At 45.7% G+C, this 6,696-nt stretch overlaps 1 pseudogene; it reads right to left on the reverse strand.

Moving 5' to 3' along the window:
- Positions 958-1,492, reverse strand: LOC110257695 (annotated as a pseudogene).

Raw genomic sequence — 6,696 nt, forward strand, 5'->3', positions numbered from 1 at the left:
TCGTTAACCACTGTGCCACGACGGGAACTCCGGGTTTCTTCATTTTTATTGATCTTTCAAAGACTTAGCTTTTGGTTTCATTGATTTTCTCTATTGTGGTACTATTTTCAATTTCATTGATTTCTGCTCCAATTTTTATTATTTCATTTCTTCTGCTTTCCTTAGGCTTAAATTGCTTTTCTTTTTGCAGTTTTCTAAAGTGGAAGATTAGATTATTGATATTAGATCTTTCTTCTTTTCTAGTATGTGCATTTAATGCTGTTTCCTTCTAAGCATTGCTTTTGTTGCATCCCACAGATTTTGATAAGTTGTATCATTTAATTAAAAATATTTTTAGGAAATTCCCATTGTGGCTCAGTAGTAAAGAACCTGGCTAGTATCCATGAGGATGCAAGATTGATCCCTGGCCCCGCTCAGTGGGTTAAGGATCCAGGGTTGCCGTGAGCTGCAGCGTAGGTCACAGACAAGGCTTGGATCTCATGTTGCTGTGGCTGTGGTGTAGGCCAGGAGCTGTAGCTCCAATTCAGCTCCTAGCCTGGGAACTTCCATATGCTGCAGGTATGGCCCTAAAAAGAAAAAAAAAGAAAGAAAAATAAATTTTTTTTTTAGATTTATTTGAGCGTTCTTTTCAAACGCTCAAATAAAGGTTTAAATTAATTTGGTTTTTAAATTAATTTGGCAATTTTCTAGCTACCTGTTTTGATTTCTAATTTAATTCCACTGTGGTATGTGAATATATTTTGTGTGATTTCTATTCTCTTAAAATTTAAGGTATATTTATGACCCACGATGAGGTCTATCTTGGTGAATGTTCCAGGTGAGCTTGAGAGGAATGTGTATTCTGTGGTTGTTAAATGGATTATTTTATTTTCATGCTATATTATAATTATTTTATTTTATTTTCATGCTATATTATAATTAATTAATTTCCAATCACATTACCTGATATAAATTATTCTACTTGCCAGTCTGTTTGGCCTCCAGTCTCTTGTCTCTCTCTTCAGCAGTGGTGAGGTGGATACTTTTTCCTCAGGGAAGAGAAATCCATGGTCTGTTGCCTTTGCCAATAAAATGGTGGAGACCTAGGTGGCAAAGCTCTTGCCTTTGGCATCTTTGCCATGAACCATATCAAAAGAGCCAGGATGTCTCTCTGTTGGTGATCATACCAACTCTTCACAGGTTAGCGGTTCTGGTTGCCGCCATACACAGTCTCCAGATCAATCTGAGTGGTGTCATTTACCCTGGCAAGGGTGTCAGGGTAGCAGATAACTTGAGCATCACTGGCCACCAGAGAAGGGATTCCTTTTGTGCCCACAAAGATCTTTCTCACTTTGCACAACTTGCGTGTGACCTCTTTGGGCATAATCTGATGAACAGCAAAGCAACCTTGGTGTCATAGATTGGTCTCATCAGTGCTGGTGACATCCATAAAACCAGTGGGATAGGTGATATCAGTTCAGATCTCACCATCAATCTTAATGAATGGCTGCATGCAAATCTTCTTTGCCCCATGTTGGGACATACTTAAGTCTGTTACTTTAGGAAAATGATGAGGGGCAGGTGTTCTCTCAGATTGTGGGGATTAGTAGATGGACAAGGAGCAAGCATATTATTAGGCAGTTTTTTTCAGCATCCATTGCTTTGGAGCTGCTATACACTTCAGATGCTTCTGGGTACTATGAGCCATGGCTGCACTAGGTGCTGAAAGAGCTGCATGGAGTATTCTGTAATTGTCAATTAGATCAAGCTGATCGATAGCACTGCTCAGGTCATCTGTGGTCTACTGATCTTCTGCCTGTGTGATGTATCAATTACTGAGGGAGGGTTACTGGTTCTGTATGTATTTTTTCAGTTCTATCAATTTTGGCCTTATGACACAGAACTGCAGATGGCATGGTTGTCTAAGGAACTTGTGGCTGGGAACTTCTGAAGGATAAGGCACTGAGCAGTGGGACCAGAGGTTGGAAGCAGATGAGGTCAACAGAGATCAAAGGAGCCGTGAGATGTGCTGTACCTCTGCCAAGTTCTGAGGAGGCTGAAGTTATGAGGGAGCATGATCCATAAGAGTGTAGAAGCCATGAACAGAGAAGCAAAGAGTAGAGGGTGAGGAAATCAGCTTGGGCTGGTAGCTATGGGCAACCAATGCAGAGTAGCTGGCCCATGTTGGTGTCGGGGTGAAGATCCATAGACTTCTGGGTAGCCATGTATGTGCATTGCTGTTGTCAGGACAAGTTAGGTGACAAGTATGGAAACCCACCTCAAACTAGCTTGAGGGCAAAGGGCATTTGGCTGTGGGTGCAGCCCTTAAAAAAAAAAAAGAAAGAAAGAAAAAAGCTCACTAGACTGGGAAGTCCAGGGATTGAGCTGACTTTAGGGGCCTAAGGGCTTTTCCCTTCCTTCCTTGTCCTGGTATGTTTTTTTCTCAAAACTTGACTTCATTCTGTAGACAATTTTTTCTTTCTTTTTAGGGCTGTACCCGCAGCGGATGGAAGTTCCCGGGCTAAGGGTCGAATCAAAGCTGCAGCTGCTGGCCTACACTACAGCCCCAGCAACATGGGATCCAAGCCACATTTGTGACTTACACCATAGCTCACAGCAATGCTGGATCTTTAACCTACTGAGTGAGGCCAGGGATTGAAGTTGCATCCTCATGGATACTAGCTGGATTTGTTTCTGTTATGCCACAACGGGAAGTCCGCATGCTGCAGACAGTTTAATTCTTCTGTGGACAGCCACTAATGACTGCAGTTAATTGGTTCTTAGTGTTGGTGATGCTAGCAGAGAAAAGATCCTCAACCACCATGCGAGTCTCTCTGAAGAGTCTCGTTGGCCCAGCCTGAGTCAGGTGTTCACCCCCAGATCAATTCCTGCGGCTAGGGAGATGGGTTGCCCTCATTGGCTAGTCTGAGATAAGATTAACAGTCCCCTCCTTCTAGGACCATATTAATTGAGGAGGAGGAGTTCCTTAAAGGGGAAACGCAGCATTCTTGGAAGATGGAGCACGGGTTACGGGCCGGCCAAAGCATCCAATCCCCTCCCCAGGGTCCTTCCTGCCCCCACTTGAGGAAACCGGAGTCCCTAGAATAAGTGCTGCCTGTTTCTCTCCCTTGGTTTTTGTTCTCCCGGTATTTAGGGAAGTTGTGTGGCATGCTAAGGGGGAATAGCAAGGAGATTTATTTGAGTGTGTACCAGCAGAAGGGGACATGATGGGCTCCCTGGCGAAGCTGGCACTTGAGGCAGCTTGTGAGGGGTGGGTGGTGAGACGAGAGGGGTTCGGGAAGATTAAAGGATGGAGACCCAGGTGTACACGCCCCTGCGAGCATCCCTGGCTTCCTGAGGGCCCTTCTCTCCAAATCCTTTAGTCTGTCTTCACTCCTTTTCAGTAATGACGAAGGATACACATGAAGAAATAATTCATGATGGGAGATTGAAAATTTACACTCACCATTCCCAGATGTGCAAAGAAGTTCATCTTCCTAATTTCCTATGATTCTACTTCTCTTACTTTGAAACTCCTGTTTCTATTGATGTCGAAGAGAAACACTGTGGACTCGGTAACTAAAGGAAATGAACTCTCCTTCAGATTAAAGCCACGTTTTAGGTACTTTAATCTCACTAAATGCTCAGTCTTTTTTTCTTGTTCTTCTTCTTAGGGCTGCACTCGTGGCATATGGAAATTCCCAGGCAAGGGGCTGAACACAGCAACGTGGGATCCTAGCTGCATCTGCCACCTACACTGCAGCTCGCAGCAGTGCTGGATCCTTAACCCACTGAGCCACGCCAGGGATCGAACCTGCATTCTCGCAGACACTATGTTGGGTTCTTGACGTGCTGAGCCACAACAGGAATTCTGATGCTCAGTCTTTTTGGCCTAACGTCTCCAAATACTTCTGCTATCCAAAATGGCACTGGCACGGGGAGAGTCTTACGTATCCTCAGGGAGAGGGCGTCCCACCTGGAGTCTCTGTGTTGCCCTCTGGGTCCACAGTATTGCCCGCTGTGGTCATGTCCTTTGCCCTACCTGGTCACTGAGTGTCTTGCTGGCATCGGCTGCAGAAGGGGGTGTTAATGAAACTCAGGAGGCGGGCCGCCAAGTTCTGATCATGCCACCGCCACGCCACTCAGCCCCATCTTGGGTCTGATTGGTACTGAAGGTCTCCCCAAGCACTAAGGTGTGCAAAGTGCCACGACGTCGTGACTTCAAGGGAATGGATAACATGACAGCTTAATTCTCTGCATCCCTGAATTTAAGAAGCACCATGTTTTTGCATTATACCCCCCAACAACGTGAAAATGTCGCCAGCTAAACTATGAAGTAGCATTGCTTGTCAGACACATCTCAATTTCAGAGGTGAAATGAATGCATCTCAGAACTTTTAAATTACAATATTTTTGTAACGAGCGTAATGGTTAAAAGCCCTGATACTGGAGCCAGGCTGCTGGAGTATGAATCCCAGCTCCGTCATGTCCAAGCTATGGGGTCGTGGGCCTGTCACTCACTGTCACGGTGCTTTCGTTGCCACAACAGTATAAAGGGGATAGATTTACTTCCTAGGGGGGTTGTGAGGATTGACTATATATGCAAAGCATTTCAGATAGGGCCTGGCACACAGTAAGCACTACATGTATTTGCTATTTTTATTTAAAAAAACACGAGATCCATCACACCCACAAATAAGGGATCAATGGCCTTTGCCACCATCCCAACCGCCTTGCTGCCAATCCTTTCATCCGGTGAGCAGGGCTCTTGCCAGCCCTCCACAAACCTCTTGGCAGCCCTTGCCAGGAATAAGTTCCTTGATGCCCTGCAGCCAATCTGGGACTGCCATCCGGGCATGTCTGAGACCAGTCGTTTCCAGCCAGCTTGCTCATCAACTGCAATGCTCAGACACTTCGGGAGGGACACAAGCCCCTTTCCCACCCAGTGTCGCCATCCCCTTTTCGCTGTGGCCATTCCTCCCCTGGCTTCTCCCAACTCGTGCCCCTTCCCATCAGGCTCTTGCCAAGACCTCCCCTTCCGCTGCAAACAGAAGCTGCTACCTTCTCGATCTCTTCCCAGCAGGTTTGCTTCCTTGTCTTGTGGCCCTAATGGGAGCCTGCCCCCACTGCCCCCATCGCTGGGCTACCACCTCCTCCACAGCACCCCATCTGGGGAGCCAGGGGACAGATTCTTCCCGCCCCTTTACGCTGGGTCTAGACTAGAACATGATTCTTCTGCTGTCAGCGCTGACCCTTCTATGAGCCTTAAACTATCAAGCTGAACATTTTGTCTTAAAAACAAAGGAGTTTTAAATTGTGCAATTAATACACGATAAATCCTCCTTTTAAAAATGTCATCCTTCAGAGATAAAGCCAGCCCTCGGCCCCATCCCCGGCTGCTCTTGGGTGAATCGCACTTATCTGCTTGGCGCATCTCTCTCCTGACCTTCTCCTCTGCAATAACCCATCTAGGGACATGTGGAGTTTTGGTGTGTGTTACACAAACAAACTACAAATGGCGTTTTACTATAAACGTTGTTTTGTAGCTTGCTTTTTTTCATCTATCTGTCCCGACAATCTTTCCATGTATGATTAATTTTTTTAAGTTGCCCTTTTTGGAAATATTACCTTTCTTTTTTTTTTTTTTTTCATGGCCGCACCCATAGCATACGGAAATTCCTGGGCCAGGGATGGACTTCAAACCACAGCCGTGACCTACACCGCAGATGTGGCAGCACTGGATCCTGAACCCACTGCGCTGGCCTGGGGATCCAACCCGCGCCTCTGCAGCGACCCCAGCTGCTGCTGGTTCTTAACCCACTGCACCATGTTGTTTGCATTTTTCCTTATTATAAAAAATGCATCCATAAACAGCTTTCTATGTGTTGGTTTGCACACAGCAAGAATGCTTCTTCATTCGTGAACGTTTTCTTTTGGCCGCCCCACTGGTGGCATCTAGAAGTTCCCAGGCCAGGGATCAAACCTGTGCCACAGCAGTGACAATGCTGGATCCTTAACCCACTGAGACACCAGGGAACTCCCATTCTTAATGTATATATTAAGATTATGTAATCCTCTGGTATAATTTACTTTTATTTTTTGCTTTTTAGGGCTGCACCCTTGGCATATGGAGGTGTCTAGGCTAGGGGTCCAATCAGAGCTGCAGCCGCTGGCCTACACCACAGCAATGCGGGATCCAAGCTGCATCTGCAACCCACACCACAGCTCACGGCCACGCTGGGTCCTTAACCCACTGAGCGAGGCCAGGGATCGAACCTGCAACCTCATGGTTCCTAGTTGGGTTCGTTTCCACTGTGCCACGATGGGAACTCCCCCATTCTTTGTATTTTTAAAAGAATAACAACTTCATTGTTTTTCTAAAGTAGGTTACAATTACAAAATTGAAGCAATTTAAGCATTACAATGAAGAAACAAATAAATCACCAATGACTTCATTGCCTGCCCATCTTTTTATACACAGGTCCAGGAAGGAGACAGCAAGTTATCTAGAAAGAATTTAATAATACTGCGTTCATGGCGATCATGTGATTTTTAATAAAAAGCGTAAAATTCGGTTCTACTTGCATTTAAATGATAAAAAGGAGCTGGTGTAAAAATAAAGCTGAACTCGATGTAAATGTGTGTCCCCCCAAGGTCTGTGAGCCCCAGAGAGTCCCCTCTGGGGGACAAGCAGGGGGTAAAGAGGGTTAAGAGATT

The sequence above is a fragment of the Sus scrofa genome, chromosome X (genome assembly GCF_000003025.6).
Source record: "Sus scrofa isolate TJ Tabasco breed Duroc chromosome X, Sscrofa11.1, whole genome shotgun sequence".
Taxonomy (NCBI): Eukaryota; Metazoa; Chordata; class Mammalia; order Artiodactyla; family Suidae; genus Sus; species Sus scrofa.